Genomic DNA, 27,400 nt, shown 5'->3' on the forward strand with positions numbered 1-27,400 from the left:
CTCTAAAGAAATAAATTATTTGATGAGGTAGTGATTTGGTCTCACTGTGGAGGTAACATTTAAACTGAGACCTGAATAACAAGATGGAGTTAGCTTCATAAAGATTTGGGGACAAAGTTTCCTGATAGGGGAAAACCACAAATACAAAGACCCTGAGACAGAAATGAACTTGGTGTACTGGAGGTACAGAAAGAGCAGCATGCTGGAGCACAGAGACTGAAGAGTTACGATGGGAAATGATGTAAGGGAGTGTGGTAAGAGACCAGGTCATGAGGTTTTGTAGTAGGACATGGCAAGACATTTGGGTTTTACTGAAGTGCAGTAGAAAGCCATTGAAGAGTTTTAAGCCTGGCAGTGCCATCATCTGATCAGTGATTTGGAAAGATCACTGTGGCTACTGTGCGGATTATAGGGGGTCAGAAAGGGAGAACAGGTAGGAGGTGATTCTTGTTGCATAGTTTGAGTGAGTGATGGTGGTGAGTGATGGTGGTGACTTGTTGCGTAGTTTGAGTGAGTGATGGTGGTGAGCAGTAGAGAAGAAGAGACAAGGACAGGTTCTACGGACTTCCCTGGTGGTCCAGTGGTTAAGATTCTGCGCTTCCACTGCAGGGGGCGTGGATTTGGTCCCTGGTCAGGGAACTAAGATCCCACATGACACGCAGTGTGGCCAAAAAAAAAAATTAATAAAAAAGAGTGGATATATGTATATGTATAACAGATTCACTTCGCTATACACCTGAAATTAACACAACGTTGTAAATCATTTATACCCCAATAAAAATTTTTTTAAAAACCTTAAAAAGTGCTGATTAGTAAAAAAAAAAAAAAAAAAAATAGAGGACAGATTCTAAATATATTTTGGTGGTAGAGCTGATAGGGCTAGGTGATAGGATGGATATGGGGAGGAGGGAAAGTTAAGAATCAAGGATGAATCCTAAGTTTTAGCCTTGAGTGATCGGTTGGATAGAGGTGCTATTTATTGCAATAGGAAGATTAGAAAACGAACAGATATGGCAAGGAAAAGATAAAATAATGTCTTGTCTTTATTCAAGTTGAGATGCTCTGAAACATCTAACTGGAAACATTTTGGAGGCCATTGGATATGAGAGTCTGCACCTCAATGGAGAGGTTAAGGCTCAACATATAATTTGGGAGTCATAGCATGTAGATGATAGGACTGAATGAAATCACCTGGGGAGAGAGTGTAGGTAGAAAATATGTTATGGAGAATTTTGTTCTAAAAGATATGTTGTCTGTGAAAAAAAGAAAAGTCAATTAAGTAGTTGAAAGATAGTTTTGAATTTAGAATGTAGGAATAACGGAAGCAACTTTTAGATAAAGAAACTTAAGAAAGTTGATTTGATTTTAGCTAGGATTTTGGGTTTTGTTTACATCCTAGGTTTATTAATATAAATAAAATATTAAGAACTTAAGTGAAGAATGGTATCTTCAGTCATATTGTTAAGATCTTTCACTGTGATAGCGCACTTTGAGTCATTCAGTCCTGTCTGGATCAGAATCCCACTTTCTTTTTACTACGTCTGTCTGTGTGATCGTTAACATTTACTTGATCTAAGTCTTAGTTTCTCATGTGTAAAATGGGAGTGAGGATGCTTATGCATATTAGATATGTATTTCTATATATGTTCATATACATGTGTATGATGATATATATTATATATATTTTGCCTAACTATACCAGGCATGTACTAGGCATTCAGAAGACAGCTTTATGATAGTCTGTGCTGAATATAATTCTTTCTATATAGTACTATACAGAAGCTTATAATTCTTTCTGTATATTACTTATAATTCTTTCTGTATATTACTACCCTTCAGTATATATTATGTTGATCCTAGAATTCCTTAGCAATTTGGACGGTGATCCTTGTTTTGGGCTGTAAACTTCTGATTTCTCAATTCATCTGTTTAAACTGGGGCTATTCTCTAGGTCCGATATGGATGGATAGCCATTTTTTCACTCAACTAAATTGACTAAAGACAGCCAAGGCACAGCTGTGTTTGCGATCCTTTAGCTCCCTCTTAGAGGCTTCCAGATATACTACTCAAATGTATTTCTTAAACTTTAGACTGGAAGGGACCTTAGACATCATCTCTTGTCCCCCCACTCCCACTGCACTTTTTGAAAATTGAGATACAGAGGAGGTAACTGACTTAGCCAAGGTAGTAAAGCAGGAAGTAGAACTGGGGTTCCTAACCCTTAGCGAAGTGTATTTTCCACACATTTTGGATTTAGTACTTTATCTGAGTTATTCATAATTTGCTAGTTACATCCTTTTGGGAAATTAATGGTTTGAAATTACTATAGAGTTCTGACATTCCACAGCATTTTATTTGGTGATTACCTCTAACTGTGATGATATCAGAAATGTAGGTTTGTCACCGTAGGGCATACTGGTGATCAACAAAATTCACCAGGTGGGTTTTATTTTGTGTTGTACGAAATAAATAGCAAGAATCTTTACATAAATATACTAGTCTGAATTAACATTCAGAAAAAATTCACAAAGGGAAGGAACGTTATTCAAGCCAAAAAGAGGAAAGTATTACTTTGGAAAAATGTAATATAAGAAATAATGTTTCTTAAAAAATAAATAATGTTTCACTGACTATTGAGATATTCTAAAAATGCTTAATGATCTCATTTCATGTTGTTTACATCAGAGAGGCTTTTCCTGACCATCCTATATAAAACAGTACCCTCCCACAACTCTCTGTACCCTACTCTGCTTAATTTTTTCACATCACTTACCACCATCTGACATGACACTTATATGTATATATATTTACCTATATAATAAAATTAGTGATTAACTTGTTTATTTATTTTTTTCTTACTAGAATGTAAACTTCATGAGATCAGGGACTTTAATGCACAGTTGGTGCTCAGAAATGCTTGCTTGGCTGTGGGAAACAGTTTGGCAGTTTTTCAAAAAGTTAAACGTAGAATTACCGTATGATCTTGCAATTTAATTCCTAGGTATATACCCAAAAGAATTTAAAACAAGCACTCAAATAAATACAGGTACACACATATTCATAGCACTATTCATATTAGCCAATAGGTGGAAGTGTCTGTCAATGAGTGAATGGATAAACACATTGTGGTATATATGTACAATAAAATATTATTCAATCATAAAAAGAAGTGAATATGTGATACATACTGCAACATGGATGAACCTTAAAAGCATATGCTAAGTGAAAAAAGCTAGACACAAATGTCATATATTGCATGATTCCACTTAGTGAAACGTCCAGAACAGATAAATCCATAGAGACAGAATACAGATGGATGGTTTCCAGGGGCTGAAGGAGAGGGGGAAATGGGGAGAAACTGCTTAATGGGGATGGAGTTTTACTATGGAGTGATGGAAGTGTTTTGGAGCAGTGGTGGGGTTGCACAGCATTGTGAACGTACTAAATGCCACTGAATTATTCACTTTAAATGGTTAATTTTATGTTATGTGAATTTCACCTCAGTAGATTAATTTTAAAAATGCTTGCTTGCTTGCTGAATAATGAAAGTGGTCAGTTTGTTTTGAGTGCCTGCTGTGTAGGGTATTGTGAATAAGACTACCAATCACTAGCCCTGTGACGTGAGCAAAATGGGAGAGTGGGAACAAGCAACGATTAGGCTAAAAATCTACAGAAGTTTTTGGTTCATATGGGAGAAGGAAAATCCTTGGTTGACATGGAGCACACCTAGAAATAGTTCCTAAAACCTGATGTAATATAAGGGACAGAGCAGAATACTATTGCTGGTGCATATAGAGTCTCTGTGACTGTGACGTTCACTTGTCAAGTTCAGAAATGCTAATTCTTTGGCTCTTTCCTTCCCATGAGACTGACTGCCTGTGTGAAAGAGCTCATTTTACCTACTCTTCCTTACTTTACCGTTGTTGTGGATCCTATATTACAGCTGAAATCTTTCCAGCTTGGAGGTGCAACCCAAACCCATTCTTTAATTGGCTGGAAGTATCACTGTTGAGTGACATGATCTTTCGTCCTAGGGGAATGAAGGAGAACAGCACCAAGAAATTAATCCAAATTCTGTCTCAACATTTGAATTCAGTCATTTTACCCCAGCAGTTAGAAAATCTTGCCCTTCTTCAAAATAGAACAAATTTCCTATTCACATCTTTTCACCTGGTTTCATTCTGTAGCTTTGTTGGGCTCCACAATGATTGTCACATGTACATGTCTGCATTTTGCTAATCAGAATCTAGATTAATTTGGATTATTGTAAATTATAACCAAGTGTCCAGACTTGGTGTTTTCCATACTAAAGTATAGCCTTTTATGTATGTTCTATAATCATAAAGTGCTGTTTTTTCTTAATTTACTTGTGTTCTCTTTTTTGTTTCGTATTTCCATGTTTAATTATTAGCAATAGTTTCTCTATTATAGGCATCTCTCAAAATGGGGGACTATCCTAGCAATAAGCCCAGGATTATTATTAAATGTAGATTATAACTGCATTTCTATGGAAATTAATAATGAACAACCAAAATTTCTGTGCATGTCACCTGTCATATAAGTGACAGAAATAAAATTAGAAACATTTCATTCTTGCAAAAGTACGTGTCTTGATATAGCTAGATTTTTATGTTGAGTAAATTTTACAGATGTAATGCAATATATAACAAAGAATAAAATAAGAGTAGCATAGTGGTTAAGGGTATAGGATTTTAGAATCAGACCTGAATGTGCATCCCTCCTCTGCTATTTGCCGACTGTGTGACCTTGGAGAAACCATTTAACCTTAATAATACTCATTTTATCCATTTATAGAATGAGGATGATCAACCTATCTCTTTGGTATGTAAATCCCTTAAAAAAATAGGATCTGACATGTGGTCAGGGGTGATTATTCTTTTAAATTAGTGATTTTGAAAATACAATAAGAAAATTTGCAAGGTAACTTCTCTTTTTTGCAGCTGTGAACACTTGACTGCACTTTCTTGTTCTTGGTTTGCTTTCTTACTGTTGTCTGATTCGATAGGAAACAGTCTTAAAAGCATAAAAAAGCATTAAAGGATGCTAATCTATAAATGAAATGCCCTTTCCTCATCTAGAACCTCAGCTTTTGACTTGGCTCTTACGTATGTATGCAAATGCAACACTGAAGAACTGTAGAAAGGACCTAAATAAAACATTGGTTTACCAATCATCAGATTGTTAGTATTGTAGAGAAATGTGCCAGACTGCTTTTGACAGAACCAGAATGAAAGGCTTTTTAAACGGCATGCCAAATACTAATTAATTTTCTGAACATATCAAGATTCCTACTGAGTGTATATTTCTGTCTTTCTGTAGAGTCTGTGACCTGATATTATTGCCAGAAAGTTGATGGTGAGGTCACAAGTGTAAAACTAGTTTTATGGCAAGATTGCTGGCATAAAACTTTAGGATCTATGTATAGTTTAGTTACAAGAGAGACAAGTATCTGAAAAACAAGAGAAAGAAAATTGTTGGATATGTTTGCAAAAATTTCCCCAACTCATTAAACAAATGCTTTTAGAATGAATGCTTATAGCAGCACTCTTGTTTCTCATATATAGCTTTTGTGAGATTGCTGTGGTAATCATTGTGACTGACAATTCACATCTGGAGACTTGTAAAATCTGCATATTGATAACCCCCATTTGGCTTTGCCTCATCTTCTGTAATGTGAGCTTGATGTTTGCCTTTTTCTCTCCCTCAGGAAGGAGATGCTCAGTCTGATAGGTAAAAATGATATCTTTTTATAGTTTTATTTTTCATTTCTTATATATTATTTAATAAATATTTTAAAAATGTGAATGAGTTCATTTTAATGGAAGCTTGGAGGGGAAGGGAAGAAAGAGGGGATAAGAAAGGGATTGAAATGGGTGTGGAGGAAAAAAGAAAGGGAATGAAAGAGATAAATTGAGAATGGATGGCAGAATGGCAAAGATGAAGAGACTGGGGTGTTGGATGTAGGGGTGGGGAGAATGGGGAGAGAGAACAAAGATGATTATTTTGTGGTTGGTGTCTGAGAATTTATACACTTCTCATTTTAAGCTTTGAGGTTCTGATTATCATCTGTTACCTATTGTCCTTTGAAAATGTTTATTTAATTATGATTAATCAGCTCTAATACTTAAGTCATTAGAGGTTTTATTCCAAATGGGTAAATCAGAGCAGCCCACTAGAATAGAAATTGTCTTAGGTGCAACAGCAGTGACTAGTGTAAGATCATATTAAGGTCAGATTTTTCATTGTCTTGTGATTAGATAAGTCTTTATGGTCCCAAAGAAAAATACTTATTACCTTTTGAATGAGAATTTATTTTGAGGATATATGTGCATACCACTGAAAGTTACTGTAATGGGGTTGTACTCACACCTGATGCAAACAGTGGAAATGCAAGGGTTGTTATGGAGAAACCAGCCTGCTAGTAGTTAACAACCTAAGCCAAAGTGGCTCTCCTCATTCTGACTATACCGTTCGTGTATTTTCAGGACAGACAGTTTGATTGGGTCAGCTTGCCACTCTGCATTGAGTACCCCTTTTGGTTGTATTTCTGTGAGGATATCTGAGAGGTGTTTCTTCTCCCTTGTACTTAGTCTATATTCATTGCCTTAACTTGTGCATTTGAAACTTGGTTCAGTCAGCTGTGGTTTGATTTCTTTCTTTAAGCACCTACAGTGAGCCAGCTGTGTTCTAGTGGCTGGGAAATCAGAACTGAGCAAGATAGGCCTTCCCATCCCACCTCACCTTCATATTATTTTGACATATTATTTTATCTAAGAATATTTCAGTGTGTGTATAAAATATAAGGACTCTTTTAAACAATATGGCCAGAATATTATTATCATAACTAGAAAAAAATTAACAGTGGTTCCTTAATATCATCAAATACCTAGTCAGTGTTGAACTTCCAGTTGTCTGAACATGCTTTATCAGTTTTCTCTTGTCACAATTATGCAGTATTCCAAACAACCACAAAACCTCAGAAGTTACAAGAGCAAACATGGAGTCTGTGGAACAGCTGGGTGTTTCTGTTGTGCTAAGCTGGGCGTGGAGGGACTCACTCATGTACCTGTGGTTAGCTGTGGGTGATGTAGTTGATTTTGTTGATCTTGGTTGGGCTTTTTCACATATTTAGGGCCTGGACTGGACCATCTTGATTCTGCTCCACATGTTTTTTCCTCCAGTAAGCAATCTTGGGCATGTTTTCATGGTGAAAGCAGAGAAGTAAGAGCAAACCCCAATTGTGCAAGAGAGCAGGTGAGAATGAGTGAGTGCTTTTCAAGCTTCTGCTTGCCTCACCTTTGCTACCATTCCATTGGTCAAAGCAAGTCAGAGTGGGAGGGGACTACAAAGATTCAGGACAAAGTGGAGTGAATTCAGGAAAGCCATTCATCGAGTTTATTGATGCAATCAATCTAACGCAAATGCTGTAAATGATTTTCTCTTGCATTTTGTTTGAATTAGAATCCAAATAAAGTTCACACATTATGATTATTACTGTTTCTAGATTCTTCTTCCTTTACTTTTTTACCTTGTATTTTATTTTTTTAAAGAAATTTGGGAATTTCTAATAAATATTGAGAAGGCCAATGTGACTGGAATGTAGTAATGAGGGATTGAATGATAGGCAAGGTTTGGAGGGTATAGGCTAATTCATTCAGTGTCTTGGGCAGCCATGTTGGGTTTGGAGCTGGGGAATGATATGATCGATTTATGTTTTATTTTGTTTTTGGTAAGTCCAAGGTACATTTACATGCAGTAAAATACACAGATGAGTTTTGACAAATGTGTACACTCATATAACCACTACCCCAATCAAGGTATCAAACATTTCCATTACTGCAACAAGTGCCCTCTTGCAGCTTTGCTGTCGATCTCTTTTCCATTCTAGCGACCACTGATCTGATTTCTAGTATCATAGATTAGTTGTACCTGTTCCAGAACTTCATATCAATGTAATCATACTAATATCATATCTGTATTTGTATCTGTCTCCTTTCAGTCAGCGTAATGTCTGTACTGTGCAATCATCTATGTTGTTTCAAGCATTAGCAAATTCATTTATTTTTATTGCTATGTGATATGTAATGGTTTGACTATACCACAGTTTATTTATTTACCAGTTGATGGACATTTGGGTTGTTTCCAGCTTTCTGATTATTATGAATAAAGTTGCTATGAACATTTGTATACAAACAAGTCTTTTTGTGAACATGTTTTCATTTTTCTTGAACAAATACTTAAAAGTGGAATTGCTGAATCATATGGTTTAGTATATTTCAATTTTAAAAGAAACTGTCAAACTGCTTTTCAACATTGTACCACCTCATTACAATCAAGGAAATGCAAATTAAGACCACAGTGAGATACTATGTTCACCTACTAGATTTATAGAAGTGCCATTTAACACAGTTTTGCAGGGGATGATTATCATGAGGAACTGTTATAACTTGCTAGTGGGAATATTAACTGGTATAACTGATTTTTAAAACCATTTGGCAATATTTTGAAAGTTTAAACTTTATACTCTACAGCTCCTAGGTAGAGAAACTCTTATACAAGTGTACTAGGAGCTGTGCATTAGAATTTTGTGAGTAACACTGTTTACAATAGCAGAGAGACAGGAAACTACCCAAGTGTCCATTGACAGGATAAAGGATAAATTGTGCATAGTCACACATTACAGTATTATACATTAGGGAAAATGAATGAACTACAATTATATGCATCATTGGTAAAGTTAATAAACAAGCAAAACTAAATAATATTTTGTTCAGGCATGATGTGATAAAACTGTGTCAAAAAAGGCAAGGAAATGATAAATACAGCAGTAAGATATTTCCTCAGGCAGGAGGGAGGTGGACGGAGGTAGATGGAATGGTGGAGGTAGGTGCAAATTATTGGCAATGTTCTGGTCTTGGATTGCTTTATAACTAAAATATAGCTGTTGGTATATCAAACATTTAAGTGATCATACAAATTAAACAAGTACTCTGGCTTTTGTGTAGAAGAATAGATTATAATGAGGCAAAGGAAGAACTGATTTCATTCAAATCAGAATTTGTTGCCAACTATTGCAGGAAAAAAACTAGTTCATACCTTTTACTTGGAAGGGGATACTGTATTTGACAGGAGTAGACAGGCTTGGCAACCAATCCTGAACACTATGGTTCTTGGGTTAGTGATTCCCCATTCATACTTCAGTGTGTAGGTCCAAATTTCCATTAAATCGGCATTTAGAAATGTGGAAACAGTTTATTTAAAATACATTTATAGCATTAATTCATAATTTATTAATTCATTTAGTGTCTGAGTGGCATCTCCTTAATTACAGCATTTATGTTATCACTTGGAATATAAATAAGAATAAACCTTTATTGATGGATTGATTAACTAAGCCTGATTCTACACATGTATAAGAGCTAACCCCCCAAAATAGTATTTTACTTTGCAATTTAAGCCCCTGTCTCCTGCTCTCTCCTCCCTTTCTTATTTTATCTCTGCTGCATAGCTGTTGTCAGAGGATTTCCGTTTATCATCATTTGGGGAATCTATTTGCTTCTTACCTTTTTGGATCTTCTTTTCCCTGGATCCCATCATCTTTTTTGGTTTATTCTCTCATTTTGGTAGAGAATGCTCTTCAGTACCTTCCTAAGAAAGAGAGCACAAGAGATATTTTACTCTCACAATTAATTTAGTTCTAGTTTAGAAATTATTTTCCCTCAGAATTCTTAAGGCATTGATTCTTTGCTATCTAGTTGTTGCAACTGCAAAGTCCAGTACTATTCTGATTCCTGATTCTTTGTTTGAAAGCTTTTTTTTTTTCCCCTCTCTCCTTAGAAGCTTGTAAGATCTTTTCTTTATCGCCAGCATTCTGCAATTTTACAACAAAATGCCTTAATGTGGATCTGTTTTCATTCTCTGTGTTCAGGTAAATTTTTACAGAACTTACAGACATATAGTTTGACAGTTTACCTCTTTCTAGTTTTTTCTATTCTCTCTTCCTAGAATTTCTGTTACTGGGATTTTGAAACCTCATGGGCCTGCCATTTAATTTTCTTACTTTTTTTTCCCTCCTAATTTCATTATTTTTTCATTTTGCTGTACTTTCTAGGACATCTCCTCTACCTTACCTTTCAAATCTTATATTGAGTATTTCATTTCTGTTATCATATTTTTAATTTCAAAAATTCGTTTTTAAAAAATTGAGATATAATTCACATACCATAAAATCCACCATTTAAAAAAATGTATAATGCAGTGGTTTTTAGTTTACTCACTAGGTTGTGCAACCATTGTCACTTTCTAATTTCAGAACATTTTCATTATTCCAAAAGAATCCCCTACCCATGAGTCAGTCTCTATTCCCCTTACTCCCCAGCCCCTGGCAACCACTAATCTGCTTTCTGCTTCTATGGATTTGCCTATTCTGGACATTATCATGTAAGTGGAATCATATAACATGTGAATTTTTATTTCCCGTATTTTTCACTTAGCATAATCTTTTCAGGGTCAGTTCATGTTGTAGTGGGTATATATGTCCTTTTTCTCCTGAATGTTCTTTTTTTAGTACATCCTATTCTTGTTTCATTCAAGCAATATTTTCTCTTATTATTTTTAAGGGTATTAATGGTAACTTTTTGGAAATTTTATCTATGTGCATATTCTTTAATTTCTCCAAGTTACTTTCTGTTTGTTTTGGTGTCTGCTTTTTATATGAGATGATTTTCTCAAAAATGTGTACCATCCTTATTTTTCTGCTTAGATTTAAGCCTGAGGTACAATAAAACTTAATGGAAGCTCTCAAAGCAAGGGTGAGACTGACTGTGCTTTTCATCACATGGTGATCTGACTAGATAGAATTCCTTTGGGTCTTTTTCCCCCTTCTTGCGTGTAGTCAGATTCTCCAGCACTGGCTCTTCCATTTTTCTGTCTGAGGATTTATGTTTGACTGCCTGTCAGTGTTCTGAGAGCCAAACATATAAGCCTATAATTCAGCCATATATTTTTAGTATGGAACCCTCCAACCATGCCTGTTATCTCTCAGCCCAGAGATCTCTGTTTTCCTTTATCCAGGCTTCTGCCAGAAGAGAGAGGAACAGTCATCTGGAAATGTAACTGCTTCTTAAATAGACTTTCAACCTATCTTTCACTTTCTAGCTTGTCTTCATCTCAGCTTCCAGAGGTACATGGTTCTGCTACTTCCTGAGCCTGATAGAGATTCTGCAGTATAAATTGGCTTTTCTCAGTGGCTTAAGTTTCGGTTCTCTCCAGTCAGTTACCACTTGTCCATCTGCTTTCTAGCTTTTAAAACTTTGCTGTTTTTGCCTCATCTTCTGATCTTTTATTTCCATTGTGAGTTTATGCCATTTATAAAATCCTTTTAATGTCATTTTAGTGGAATTTTAGGAGAGAGGAGACCTAAATGCTTATGTTTAATCCACCATGTTTAACTAGTAGTAATTATTTTAGCAGAGTATTAGGAGTATTAGCTAGCTAGGGCTGCCATAACAAAGTATCATAGACTGAATGGCTTAAACAACAGAAATTTATTTTCTCGCTGTTCTGGAGGTAGAAATCCAAGATCAAGGTGTCAGTAGGATTGATTTCTTCTGAGACCTCTCTCCTTGTCTTGTAAATGGCAGTCTTCTCCTTCTATCTTCACATGGCTTTTACTCTGTGGGTATCTGGTATCTGTGTTCTAATCTACTCTTATAAGAACACTAGTCATGGACTTCCCTGGTGGCAGTGGTTAAGAATCCACCTGCCAATGCAGGGGACGTGGGTTCGAGCCCTGGTCCGGGAAGATCCCACATGCCGTGGAGCAACTAAGCCCGTGTGCCACAACTACTGAGTCTGCGCTGTAGAGCCCGCAAGCTGCAACTACTGAATCCTGTGTGCCTAGAGCCCATGCTCTGCAACAGGAGAAGCCACTGCAGTGAAAACCTTGTGCACTGGTCACTGCAGCTAGGGAAAGCCCGCATGCAGCAATGCAGACCCAACGCAGGCAAAAAATAAATAAATTAATTAATTAAAAAAAAGAACACTAGTCATTGGATTAGGGCCTACCCATATGACCTCATTTTACCTTAATTACCTCTTTAAAGATTCTGTCTCCAAATACAGTCACATTCTGAAACGTTGGGAGTTAGGACTTCAATATATGAATTCAGTCCATAGTAAGAATATATATATATATATTTTTTAGTAAGAATATTTTTGACATTTATTAAGTGAATTGATTTTAGTACTTTCAGCCTGTATTCCTTTTCATTAAAAAAAATTTTTATTTATTTGTTTGGCTGTGCCGGGTCTTAGTTGCAGCATGCGCCCTTAGTTGTGGCATGTGGGGTCTGGTTCCCTGATCAGGGATCGAACCTGGACCCCCTACATTGGGAGCACGGAGTCTTAGCCACTGGACCACCAGGGAAGTCCCACCTTTTCATTTTTATTTCATTATAATGTAAAGAAATGTTTTATGTTTATAGGAATAATTATGGGTCACTTTCTCTTTTTATTTTTTGATTATGCTTTCCCCAAGCACAATGAGATTAGTAATGTTTTAGCTAAGGCTCTTTTGCCATTCTTTTGCAGGGATTAGACACTCACCTAAGCTAGCTTAAATAGGGTGTTTCTGTTGAGAAGTCTAAAGCCATTCTGATTCTAAATCCTTTCTTCTTGACTCTTTAATATCTTCCTTTCTCTCAAAGCTTATAAGATATTGAGTGTTCTGAAATTTCTGATGTGATGCCTTGATGTGAGTGTATTTTCATCCATTGCATTGGGTATTTGGTGGGCTTTGACAATCTCCAAATGAATATCCTTTGTAATTTTCTTGAATCATTTCTTTGATGATTTCCTCCCCCTGTTTTCTTTACTCTCCTTTGCTGGAATGTTTGTTATGCAGATATTGGCACTTCTGGACTGGTAATTTTTTCCCTTATCTTTTCTCTCCTGCTTTCAAATTTTTTTCCTTTTCATTATACTTGTGGAGAGACTTTCCTAGGTTTTATCATATTACTGTCCTAGTGAGTCCTTAATTTTTATTATATATTTAATTTCTAAGAGTTCTTTTTGATCCTCTGTAGTGTGTGTGTGTCTTTTAAGTAACCTGTTCTTATTTCGTGGTTGCAGTTTCTCTTTTTATATATTTGGGGATACACACACACACATTTTCTTTTCGTTAAAATGTGGTAGTCTACAAACACAAAGTGTACAAAACAAGATGTATAATTTATCACCAAGCAAACACCTGTGAAACAACCACCCAAGATAAGTAATAGGATGCAGTTTTTCTATCCTCTTCTTTTGACCTCCTATCCCCTGTAAGAATTATTTCTTCACTGCTTGAGGCTCATAACCCCCACTGATAAAAGAATAAACTATACAAGTCAGTCTTTACCATTATTCTATATAAAGGGAATAGTAACCATTTAACCTAAGGAATGTCATTGCACTAAAAAAAAAAAGAGTGATAGGGACATCAGGAAGGAAATAATCCAGGGTAGAGAATTGGAACATGAATTGTAGATATGATGTTGATATAAATTAATAAAGGAATGATAGATATAAATGTTTCTTAGTTGGTTAGAGTATGGTATTGTATTTGGGGCTTTAATTATGTATATAGGAAAAGCAGAATCTTTGAAGAAAGGTTTTAGATATTAACTTGTGTCATTCATTTATCAAACATATCAATTATTAAGCACTGAAGACTCAAAGATGCTTTGAGCACAGTCACTGCCCTCCAGAGGCTCAAAGAGGCTCTCTGACTTCAAATGGACCTTTCTTTAAAAGGTAGATCCTAATAGAAATCAGAACACGAAGCATTAAGTTTTTACCCTAGCAAAAGAGTTGTATCTGAGACTAGCCTGGCAAGAGATTGGAATATTATGTTAATGTTCCCGGTGTGCTTTCTCAGAACACAGAAATCACACTTCACTGATTTCTAAGGTTCAGTGGATTAGAGGAAAATCTTAAACCCAGGAAGATTAATTCAAATCCTGTATTAACCTATTTGATCATTTCACAGTATTACTAGGTAATTTGTAATTAGTGACAAGCATTTAGAGTTCATGAATAATCCTGTTTGGGTGATTGCTCCCCTGTTCTGACCTTCCATGCTACCTGTTGTTTCCAAGAGATAAATGAGCACGTTAGTTATCTGTTGTTCAGGAATTCTGCTTTTTCTTCACTAAATGATACAATATCTTCCAAATTTATGTTAAGCATGTATTTTCTCCCCCAGGTCTTTTCTTTTGTCAGCGACTCCTTTCTAGGTAAGTATATCTTTATTTCCCATGATTTTTAGCTGTAGCATTTCAACCTAGATTAGGTTTCTGTTATGTTAGGATTTTGTTTTTATGCATCAGTAATCAAACAGTTTCTAATGACATCTTTCTTTTCATGTGAATTGAAGATTTAATACTAGGAATTTCAGCACTACAAAGACCTATCCCATAAAGGTACTGCAAGGAAAGATAACACTTTTAGGAGAAAGAGCTATTCACACATACCATTAAAAAGGTAAATAACAGACTGATAGACTAATAATTATTCACAGAAGTACAACTTTCCAAGCTTTGAAAAATGAAAGGATTGTTTCTCATTGTTGAAAATGGAAAACTGCTTCTCTCATTCTACTGAAATGTAGTGATTCATGTTGGGATAGTATAATTTCTGTACTGAGCTTTTAAAATAGGTTTCATTTTTGAAGCACATTTTGGTTTCTCTGTTGATCTTCTAAATCTGTAGGCCTTAGGCTGAAATGTGGGGAAAATCTGCTCATATCGTCTCCAGGCTTTGCGTCTAACCTTCTCTAGGTACCCACTTCTCTTACACTGTTCTCTACTTGCTAAAACCTTTGTCATTGCTAGTGTGTAAGCTTTTCCGACACCAACAACCAGTTCTCTGATTATCCAGACACCAACTGAGGCTCCAACAATTCATTTCATTTCTGAACTAACTGCCTGGAGTTAGTGTAGACCCCACAAGGTTAAGGGCTCAGTTTCACAAAAGTCACCTCAGACACCACTTGCAAGTCCTGGTTTGCCGCCTGTACTTCTGACCAACTGACTATAAATAAGGGATTCCATGACCCTTCCTCAAGTTTGATAATTTGCTATAAAGCTCACACAACTTGGGCAAGATATGGTGGGAGAGGCACAGTGCTTCCCAGGGGCACTCTCTGGGTGTGCCACCCTTATAGTACCTCAGTGTATTCACCAACCCAGAAGCTCTCAGAAGCTTACCATTTAGGGTTTTTATGGAGGTTTCATTATGTAGGCATGATTGATTAAATCATCTGCCCCTCGTGATTAACTCAACCTCCAGTGCTTTTCCCCTCCCTAGAGGTCAGAGGGTGGGGCTGAAAGTTCTAACCCTCTAATCACACCTTGGTCTTTCTGAAGACCAGGGCCCAGCGAACAGTCATCTCATTAGCATACAAAAGACACTCTTTGGGAGGCATTGCAGGTTCATTGGTAGAATTTTTGCCTCCCAAAGACACTCTCACCACTGCAGAGATACCAAGGGTTTTAGGCACTTTGTGCCAGGGACCAAAGACAAAGACCAAATAAATATTTCTTATTGTATCACAGCCACCTTACTAAATTTTGCCTTTTTAGATGCTGTTTTATTTTCCAGCCTCTTACAAGTTCCTTCTTGCAAACGTAACTTTTCTTTGTCCTATTTCTTTACGGCCAAATATAAACTTCGTTACATTATTTTGTTGACAAATCCATGTTGATGTGTTCCGTTGATGCAATTATATTGGGGAATCCCACTTTCAGGTAAAAAGAGAGTTTCATTTTAAAGCAAGGCCTTTTGGAGATAGAGCTACAAGAGTGACTACTGGGGTGGAGATTTGGGACGCTGTTTTCCACCTTGTGGCAAATACATTTTTATCTGGAAACCATGCATTATGGTTCTTTTCAAATTATACTGCATAGCTCCTTATACTTTATTGGCCCTCTTTACATCTTAACTAAGCCTCTGGTTGGCTTTAGCAAAATGTTGTTTCATTGTAGTGAAACACTGGTTTCATTGTAGTGGAACACTGGTGTTTTGTGGAACCTAATGGCAAGATGTGCCAGCTAGGCCACTTGAAGGAATAAAATAGGAAGCAGTTAGAACTCAGGCATCCATTTTCCCAGACTCTCTGTCTAGGGCCACATGGTCTCTGTATTAATTTCCTGTGGCTGCTGTAACAAATTACCACACACTTAGTGGCTTAAGCAATAAATTTATTCTCTTAAGAGTGTGGGAGCTCAAAGGGAACCCTCTTGCACTGTTGGTGGGAATGTAAAATGATACGGCCACTATGGAGAAAAGTATGGAGGTTCCTTAAAAAACTAAAAATAGAACTACCATATGACCCAGCGATCCCACTACTGGGCAGATACCCAGAGAAAACCATAATTCAGAAAGATACATGCACCCCAGTGTTCATTGCAGCACTATTTACAATAACCAGGTCATGGAAGCAACCTAAATGCCCATCGACAGACGAATGGATAAAGAAGATGTGGTACATATATACAATGGAATATTACTCAGCCATAAAAAGGAACGAAATTGGGTCATTTGTAGAGACGTAGATGGACCTAGAGACTGTCATACAGAGTGAAGTAAGTCAGAAAGAGGAAAACAAATATCATATATTAACGCATATTTGTGGAATCTAGAAAAATGGTACAGATGAACCAGTTTGCAAGGAGAAATAGAGACACAGATGTAGAGAACAAACATATGGACAACAAGGGGGGAAAGAGGGGGTGGGATGAATTGGGAGATTGGAATTTACATATATACACTAATATGTATAAAATAGATAACTAATAAGAACCTGCTGTAGGGCTTCCCTGGTGGTGCAGTGGTTGAGAGTCCGCCTGCTGATGCAGGGGACACGGGTTCGTGCCCCAGTCCGGGAAGATCCCACATGCCGCGGAGAGGCTGGGCCCGTGAGCCATGCCGCTGAGCTTGCGCATCCGGAGCCTGTGCTCCACAACAGTGAGAGGCCCGCCTACAGCAAAAAAAAAAAAAAAAAAAAAAAAAAGAACCTGCTGTATAGCACAGGGAATGCTACTTCACTTCACTGTACAGTAGAAACTAACACAACATTGTAAACAACTATACCCAAACTAAAAAAAAAAAAGTGTGGAGGCTCAGAAGTCCAAAAACACTTTCACTGGGCTCAAATCAAGGTGTTGTCAGGGCCGTGTGCCCTCTGGAGGCTTAAGGGAGAATCTGTTTCCTTGCCTTTTCCATCTTCTAGAGCTATATTGCTTTTTTTTTTTTTTTTTTGCGGTGCGCGGGCCTCTCACTGTTGTGGCCTCTCCCGTTGCGGAGCACAGGCTCCAGACGCGCAGGCCCAGCAGCCATGGCCCACGGGTGCAGCCGCTCCGCGGCATGTGGGATCCTCCCAGACTGCAGCACGAACCTGCGTCTCCTGCATCAGCAGGCGGACTCTCAACCACCATGCCACCAGGGAAGCCCTAGAGCTATATTTCTTGTATTCCTGGCTCACATCCCTTTCCTCCATCTTCAAAACAGCATGACATCTTTCTTCAGTTGTCACATGGCCTTCTTCTTCTGTAGAAAAATCTCCCTCTGCCTCTGTCTTATAAGGGCACTTGTAATTATATTTAGGGCCTACCTGGATAAACCAGGGTACTCTCTCCCGCTCAAGATCCTTAACTTGATCACATCTGCAAAGTGCTTTTTGCCATATAACATAATTTTCACAAGTTCCATGGATTAGGCCCTGGATATCTTTGGGAGCTATTATTTAGTTTACCAGTCTCTAATCACTCCTGCTCTATCTGCAGCTGTTCATGCTGCTCTGTTTTTTCTGAAGACCACCTTTCTCTGTTTTGGCCTGCCAGATACCAAGCATATGTAACCCACAATGGCAGCCTTAGGTCCTGAGTTCACAGGAGAATCGTCCAGACTAATAGGATAGTAGGTAGTAGAATTGAGTATTGATTCCAGATTCCTACAAGGTAGTTTGAAGCCCTAACTTGGTCAGATGTCCAACACTGGTCCAGCTTCCTATGGCCAGAGGGTGCAGAACAAACACAGCTTCAGACTCTCAATCCTATTGATAAGGTGCAGTTCTCAGAGAAAGAAGGATAAGTAGGGTACCTAAACTGAGGTTGTTAATTTAGTTATAACTAAAGACAGAATAATTGCATGTTCTTGAAAATCATAATTGGAGTGCTTTGTACCAAGAAGGATGAATTCTAACAAGAAATAATAGATTTCTTAGTGAGTTTTATCCCTTTGCTCTCAAAACCAAATGAGAGACAATCCTGCAATTGTGACCCTCAACATAGCATAAGAGGTAAACTCTTATATGTATAAAAGAGGTAGAGGAAGAAAGAAATGATAATCCAAAGTTGGAGGAGAGATAGGACCCACAGACAGAGATTTAGATAGTTGTGTGTCTTTACTATTTATATTTCTGTGAGATTGCTGATTTCAAATAGCTTTTCCCATTACTCAAATAGGTAGATCCTGTGGGTCTTGAGATTGCACCCTGGGCCTCTCCTTGTTTCATTGTGAACCTGAAGATACTCCCCTTAACTGCTCCCACCATTTGTAGAGCAGCTGCAGATTTGCCATGGGGATTCAGCTTCTTCTCTGAGAGGATTATGTCTGTTGGCCCCCACCCTGCCCCACCCTCCGATCATACTCACATCTTTGAGGATATTTTCCTTTTGGACACACCATCATATTTTCCTAACATTCTTACTTTGTACCTTATTTCTTTAAAATAAACAGGTCTTTTCTGAGCTCTTTCAGATTTCTTTCATTTTGGGATATAACGAAAATTCTAAGCTTGTGAATGCTTAAGGCGCATCTTTATTTTATATCCGCTTGTCATGTATAGTTCCTAACACGACAGTTCCATACTGAAAACTAATTGAGGATCCATTAATTGCTGGCACTTGAGGTATAAGAAAATGACCATATTCAACAGTATATTGTTAGTCTAGAAACAAATTGCTACCACAGCTGCCTTACTGAATAGGCTCACATGATGTGTCTGGTTGGAACTAGATGCCAACAGATCAATAAGTATAGAGTTATTATAATACTTGAAAATCAGTACTAGAATTTAACAAATAAAAGCCTTGGTTTTATCATTTTTATTGAATTTTTGACAATATCAGATATTAGTGTGAATTTTTCTTTAAAAGATGGAATAGGATTTATACTAGTAAAATATGTAACTCTCATTTTTGGTAGGGGGTGTTAATTTTTCAGAAACAGAATAAAATGCCCATTTTCAAAATTGTCTTCCTAATGTGTTCTAAGTTAAAGTAATAGTTGCCTCTTCACATCCTCCTAATATGTTACTTAGCAAGGTTACAGCAGATGCTGGCATAGGTGGACATTGGATGTGAGAATGCTGATTATGGGAAGTGGGGAAAAATAAGCATAAAGGGGTTATGCTAGGAAACTAATGAAGGGTGAGGGGTGGGTCCTGCCAAAGCCTGGGCACCTGTAAAGTACAGAAGATGTGGGTGCTGACCCACGAGTATATGCAGAGTGCTAGTCTCTAAAACCATCTGGCTTAATGCATTTATATGAGCAAATTAGAGATGTAAATGTGGCCATGCAGGATTAATCACACACTGTGCTGCTCTTTGCTAGTCTTAGTGCCAAATCACATTTCACATTCTTGGTACTCTGTATGATTTCTTTAGATTTTTTACTTTTGTTTGGTGTGCCATCTTTTATATACCATTGATGCTTTACAGTGGAATTTTTTGATGTCTGTACCTGCAACATGGCGGAAAGATCTCAAGGGGAAAGAAGAAACAGAGAGCATCAAATCAGCATTGTTTTATTTCCTTCCATTGCTCAAATGCTATTTAAAGTCCTTGGGAAATTTACTGCTGTGTCTAAGTTAAGAATCTCTTGGCATTCTCAATATAACCCTGTACATTCTGGTATTTTTATTTCTTTTTTCCCCCCAGCTTTATTGAGGTATAATTGACATATAACATTGTGTAAACACATATACTGCAAAATGATTACCACCATAGGTCACATGATTACCGTTCTTTTTTCTTGTGATGAGAACATTTAAGATTTACTCTCTTAGCAACCTTCAATTATATAATACAGTATTATTAACTATAATCACCATGATGTACATTAGATCCCAGAACTTACTCATATTATAACTGAAAGTTTGTATGCTTTATATTTTTCTAGTTGATATTCTTCATGCCAAGAGTTGGGAGACTTTTTTTTTTTTTTTTTTTTTTGTGGTACGCGGGCCTCTCACTGTTGTGGCCTCTCCCGCTGCGGAGCACAGGCTCCGGACGCGCAGGCTCAGCGGCCATGGCTCACGGGCCCAGCCTTTCCGCGGCATGTGGGATCTTCCTGGACCAGGGCACGAACCCATGTCCCCTGCACTGGCAGGCGGACTCTCAACCACTGCGCCACCAGGGAAGCCCGTTGGGACACTTTTGATTGAGAAAATGAAATTGACTTGCCTGAGGTCTTAAGTCCTGGTGCTCGGAAACAACAAAATGTGATCATCACTGAGGCAGAAATTGCTAGCTCTTCCCCAGTATTCACTTCCTTTTTTTTTTTTTTCCGTTATTAAATGGAATAAACTCTGCCGTTATTAACTGGACCTTTGGCCACCCAGAATAAAGACTACTCAACCTCATAGCTAGTGTGTATTCATGAAACTAAATTCTGGCCAGTGGGATGTAATCAGAAGTGTCTAGTACAATTGCTAGGAAATCTTTATAGGGAGAGATGTGCTTTTCTTGCTTTCTCCTTCCTGATGGCTGGGATGTAGATATGATGGCTGGTGCTTAAGCAGCTATTTGAACTGTAGTGAAAGCCATGTATTAAAGATTGGGGGAGGCAAGATAGGGGAATGGATTCTTGATGATAGTGGACATAATATATCAGCCTTGAACTTCTGATCTCTGGACTTTGTTTATATAGGAGAAGATTAAACTTCTCTCTTAGGTAAGCCACTGTTATTTTGAGTTATCTACTACCTGGAGCTAAATCTAACCCTGGCTAACATAATCATCCCAAGAGAACACTTATTTTGTGCCTATTATAAACTTGGATAATTGACCATTTCTAGAATTTAGATATATATTTTTGAAAATTAAAAGTTAGCTTCTGGTTTTCTTCTCATTATTTATCTCTGACCTGTTGTATTCCTGTAATTTTCCTACATGTAGAGTTCACCCTAATGATTGTGTTTCAGTAAGACAGCTGAAGAAAAATTTTTCTCCCAAATGAGAGAAACCAAAGTTTGTAAACCTAAGTGAGTAACCAGAAATGTAAATCTATGATGTTTTATGGTTCTGCTGATAATATATGATCATTGGACACAGAGGCACAGAGTAACAGTAAGAAATTTGGGGGAGTCTATAAAATGGAAAGCATCTGGTGTGAAGTCTATAAAATACTACAATATCAGGTCATTTCAAATTCTTTTGTGAGTTGAAATTTGGCTTAATATAAATGGCTTCCAAGTGGTATTGCTTCGTTCTGTTCTGGAAGAGGATATTAAAGCAGTGAAGAATGCTGTAGTTCAGTTACGTAGATGTAAAAATCCTGGGAGGGATCACCAGGTAAGTATCATCTCTTCCAGTGTTGAATATGAAGTGATAACAGGAGGAACTTAGAGATAGTAGAAAAAGTAGAGATAAAGAATAAGTCCTGATACTGAAAGAGAAAGAGGATGTTTCATCTTAAATTTTGTTCTAAGGAGTATACAAGCCTGAGGATTTTTTTCCCTTTTGAAGTGAGCAAATGAAGACCAATAAAATCTTATCATACACAAATTTAGTCTTTTTTCATAGATAGGAAAAATCTTTCCTAAAGAAAATTGAAAGGTAAGCATCATCAACAGATTATGAAAGATATGCACATAATCAGGAAAATAAAGGTGCTGATATGGTAAATTAGCATCTGGCTTATCGGGCTACAACCATGACATGGCTTTATTTTCCTATAATCACTTCCTTCATCCACGTCCTGTCAAATCCCCCTTTCTGGGCAGATTCCCAGTTCCATAACTTTCTGTGTACTTTGGGGTATTTAAAAAATTTCAATTTAAAACTCCAGTAGTATTTCCAGTTTAAAGTTCTTCCCTTCCCCTTTCTCCAGAGCCAGTGGCCCATCATGAAATTTTTTCCCCCATCTCTTCTGGATATCTAGCTCTTCCAGTGTATTAGAAGGAAGGAAATGGAAAGAGTTTAATGTCTCTCACTTTACTGGTGCACTTGTAGCTCACTCACTGTTGATTGTTGCAGTTTCTCTGGTCACCATTGGCAGGTGTACAAATGCTAGTTCTCTTATGGAAGCACATGTATGAGTATTTTGAAGGACACTTTAGGAACTTCTCCATCGCAGTATCTTAATATGAGAGTCTAAGTTCCAGTTCTGTCTCTTCCAACCTCTCTCAATGTCTATCTCTAGAGATATAATCTAAAGCCTCCTGCTACCGGAATCCCCTCGCCTCCAGGCAGTCCTCTTGGGTAGGGTATCCCAAGATACCTAAGATATCTTGGCAAGATATCCCAAGCCACCTTCTCTGATACCTAATTTTGGAAGTTCTTGCATCTTTGCCATGCCAAACAATGGAAGTTTAAGCTTTATATTTTTCTAGTTGATATTCTTCATGCCAAGAGTTGGGAGACTTTTTTTTTTTTTTTTTGTGGTACACGGGCCTCTCACTGTTGTGGCCTCTCCCGCTGCGGAGCACAGGCCCTGGACGCGCAGGCTCAGTGGCCATGGCTCACGGGCCCAGCCGCTCCGTGGCATGTGGGATCCTCCCGGACCGGGGCACGAACCCATGTCCCCTGCATCGGCAGACGGACTCTCAACCACTGCGCCACCAGGGAAGCCCAGCCATTTTTCTTTGGATAAGTCAATGGTCATTCATTCATTCATTCAACAAAGTAAGTATTTAATATTACTGTGTACTAGGCACCATTACAGGTACTGGAGGTATAAAGTTGAAATGATAGAGATCCTATCTTTAACAAAGTTTTAGGCAGTTGGAAGGTAACTGTAGAAAATGAAATAATGACAATAGGCAAGGAGGCCACAATGAAGAACAAGCACGGTAGTGTGCCAGATACTCCTGGAAAGGCAGACCATAGATAAACATATCCTACCAATGGGTCAATTAAATTATTGTATTTTGAATATGATGTAGCCATTTTATTTTATTTATTTTTTTGGCCATGCCACATGGTATGTGGGATCTTTGTTCCCTGACCAGGGATTGAACCTGCACCCCCTGCATTGGAAGCACAGAGCCTTAACCACTGGACCGCCAGGGAAGTCCCTAATTGTAGCTATTTTAAATTAGTGGAGGTAGCTCATGAGATGTCATAGATATTCTTTTGGGTGGAAAAGCAAGCTGTAGGTCCATATGTAAAGTATTATCTCATGTGAGTTGGAAAAAATGTTTGTATATGCATACAAGAGTTCAGGGATGGGGAGGACGAGTTAAAATTTTTATTTTATACTCTTCTATCTGTTCACATTTTACCATAATATATTTTAACTTTATAACTACAACTAGTTAAACAAAAAAGTATCTCACCATAATCAACCTTTACCCATGACTTTATCTCTGGACTCAAACATCCTAATCCTAAAACCTTCATGTTGGGCTTTCCTGGTGGCGCAGTGGTTGAGAGTCCACCTGCCGATGCAGGGGACACGGGTTCGTGCCCCAGTCCGGGAGGATCCCACATGCCGCGGAGCGGCTGGGCCCTTGGGCCATGGCCGCTGAACCTGCGCAACGGGAGAGGCCACAACAGTGAGAGGCCCGCGTACCGCAAAAAAATAAATAAATAAAATAGAACCTTCATGTTAACATACTTCAACTCTGACCTGGCTTCTTTCATTTATTCAACTTCTATCCTGATAATCCTAGTTGTATCTCCTTTTAGGGTCTCATCAAAGAGCTACTCTTTTCCTATATATTCTGAGGTTCACTTCTGTTATTTGTTTTGTTTTATTTTCGATTTTTTTTATTGTGGTAAAACATATGTAACATAAAATTTGTTGGTATTTAACCCTTTTTCTCAATGAACGTATTCTTCCACCTCCCTATACTTCCTCCACAGGACAAGAAACATTTCCTGAAAGGACAGCCTTGAAACTGATAGTTACAACCAAGTCTGGGCTATTTGAGAGCAGAGGACAATCCAAAATAGTAGATACATACAAAAGATCAGAGTCAGATAGTATATAAGTCAGGTATCAAGTTGTTTGTGAGGGCAAGAGCCAGGCTTTGGTTCAGGTTTCTGGGTATTTGGAGACAAGGAAGAAAAAACTTGGATAAGGAATAGGTACCAAGGCATCAGTTTAGGAGATTGAACACAAGATAATTGCCTCGTTAATATGGAACAACAGCAGTAACAAGAAAAAGAGCTTGCTAATATATACTTTTTTTGCAAAAAGCAGTAGCTGATCTTGGAGTATGGGTGGACCGACCTGACCTGGAAGAGGGAAGCAGGTGGCACTTTGAGAGAAAGGTTGGAGGGCAAGGCAGTTTGTGTCAGGTTCCACTCACCTTCTTTAGCCTTTCTATTAGAAAAAAAAGAATAAGGTCTTCCGAGTAGGAATATAAAAACTCCCAAGCCACTCCTAGCTCATGCGCGCACACACACACACACAACACACACACACACACACACACACACACACACACACACACAGACACACACACACAGACACACGCTTACAGGTAGGAGATCTTTTTTACTGGAATGCATGATATGCTAATGATCTGGTAAAACAAGACTACACTTATTATTAGGGTAAATATTTCAATACTACCTTTCAGAAACTGACTTTTAAAAAAAGATTAAGCCTCTTGTTTAGGAACATATCTTTTGATGTTTCTGTCTTTACCAAATCCTGGTTTGTATTAGAACTTCTATTTTTGGGGAGATTATTGAGAAAGTTATTGAAAACCAGGCTTAGACACATCTGGAATTTTTCAAATTGTCTCACCCATTTCAGAGTGGTTTTTAGATATAAGTTTGAATGAAGTCCATACTACCTTCAAACTAAACTCTACTAGGTTTTGTATTTCTTTCTGGATGAATTTGTTACCTTTCTTCCCTCCCTCCCTCCCTCTCTTCCTTCCTTTCATCCTTCCTCTCTCTTTCTGTGTCTCAATCCTCAGACCCAGGTTCTTTATCCATTTAAATGCATTTTATTATTATTTTGAGTTGTACTCTAAGCTTTTTGAGGTAAAACGTTTAAACAGGGTTTCATATAAAATTAAGACAAAAATACTTACAGGAAACATATTTTATACCTAGAAAGTCCAAATAAGTTGACTAAGATACAGAAAAAATGAGGGTTTAATAAAATAAATAGCATTACACTTAGCAGGTATGAAAATTGTGACTGTTACTTGTCATTACGATCTGACTGCTTCAGGAAGCAGAGGTTTTTGTTTTTGTTTTTTTTAAGATTTCTTTTTCTTAAGTTGGAACTGATTCTGACACAGAATAGTCACTGTGTTTTAGGATTGAAATTTAAAAATTTTATGTTTGAAATGGTGGTGCTAAAGTTGTTGAGAATTATAAGAAACAACCTTTCCACCTACTTTTTGGGGGCAGTTGAGAAAGGTTTGTGCAGTTTTTTTTTTCTTTTTTAAGAGTTTGTAGTCATAGATGAACCATATTAGGCTAGAATATGTTGTTATAAAGATACAGATTAGGGCTTTCCTGGTGGCGCAGTGGTTGAGAGTCCACCTGCTGATGCAGGGGACATGGGTTTGTGCCCCGGTCCAGGAAGATCCCACATGCCGCAGAGCGGCTGGGCCCGTGAGCCATGGCCGCTGAACCTGCGCGTCCGGAGCCTCTGCTCTGCAGCGGGAGAGGCCACAACAGTGAGAGGCCCGCGTACCGCAAAAAAAAAAAAAAAAAAAAAAAATACAGATTAGTTTCATCTTTATTTGGCCTTACTAGCTTTGTTCTGTTTCATTGGTTCTAATGTGTCTAAACCAGACACCATATAGAGCTATGGTATTCTTAGTGGAATGCTATAAAATATTGACATTTTATTATATCTTTCAAATGCTCTATAGATGATAATTACAGAAAATGGTTTTGTGGTACATACTTAAAATAAATTAATATCATCAGCACATGTCCATGAATAAAATAACCCATTTAACCAAGAATGTTGTTGATCTGTTTTCTCAACTTTTCATACTGACATTAGTTTGCTAATTTTTAATTTTTGTTGTCTGGTGCTAGAAGGTGAGTGATAGCTCATGCCAAAGATTTAAAAATTTATGAGAGAAAAAGTTTTAAGTAGAGAGAATTATGTATTAACTTAATTTTTCTGTGAATTGGGGAAAGCTGATCACCTTTTAAAAAAATAACAGCTTTATTGTGATATTTTTCACATATAAAATTTACCCTGTTAAAGTGTCAATTCAGTGGTTTTTCATTTATTCACTAAATTGTGCAACCACTATCTAATTCCAAATCATTTTAATCTCTCGCCAAAGAAACCCTGTACCCATTAGCAGCCACTCTTCCTTTCTCCTACTGCCCAGACCCTGGCAACCACTCACTAATCGACTTTCTGTCTCTAATCGACTTTTTGCCGGTTCTGACATTTCATATAAATGGAATCATACAGTATGTGTCACTTTCTTTTTTAGCAGCAGAACATCTGAATCCAAGTCTGGAAACACCAGCATTCTTTTTTTTTTTTTAACGTTATTTTATTTATTTATACAGCAGGTTCTTATTAGTTATCCATTTTATACATATTAGTGTATATATGTCAATCCCAATCTCCCAGTTCATCCCACCACCACTCCCCCCACTCCCCGCCACTTTGAAACACCAACATTCTTAACAAAGCAAATTTGAGCAAAACTTCAGTAATATTGCTAGACTGGATTCCTCATCCCAGCAGGTGGGATGATACACGAAAGTGTTGATTTGATGATAGATTCATCACCCCAGTAAACAGAGCATTTCAAAGAGATGCTCTTTTGTTTAGAATTATTAGTGTTGCAAGAGGGAGGAATACCTAGTGGAAATGTGAACATGAAAATCCTTTAAGATACTAAATCAAAAAGGAAAATAATTTAAAATAGTATTTGTATATTTTGGTTAAAATAGTATTCGTATATTTTGGTAGTTATTTGCTATTCAACTTTTGTAATTTACAGTATATAGCTAACCCCAGCTACTAACATGGAAAGTCATCCTTTGCACCGTATTCTACGTGCAGAAGACTGCCAATAATTGTGTTAGATGGTATAATTTTTTTTTTAAAAGTGTCCACTGAACTTCAGATTTATTGAGTGTGAAGGATTGGCAATGTATCATTTTTA

At 37.4% G+C, this 27,400-nt stretch overlaps 1 protein-coding gene across 4 annotated transcripts in view; it reads left to right on the forward strand.

The window, feature by feature from the left end:
• The window catches only part of TTC28 (tetratricopeptide repeat domain 28), a 594,505-nt gene that overhangs the window by 148,539 nt on the left and 418,566 nt on the right, over window positions 1–27,400 (forward strand). The window contains exon 1 of one of the 4 annotated variants that reach the window (XM_079943483.1): window positions 14,271–14,297. The exons of the other annotated variants lie outside the window; for them this stretch is intronic. The gene's annotated coding sequence lies outside the window, so the exon portion shown is untranslated. Of the gene's footprint in view, window positions 1–14,270; window positions 14,298–27,400 lie in introns of those variants that run through there. 4 annotated transcript variants of the gene reach the window in all.

The sequence above is a fragment of the Stenella coeruleoalba genome (genome assembly GCF_951394435.1).
Source record: "Stenella coeruleoalba genome assembly, chromosome: 14".
In the NCBI taxonomy this organism is placed as follows: Eukaryota; Metazoa; Chordata; class Mammalia; order Artiodactyla; family Delphinidae; genus Stenella; species Stenella coeruleoalba.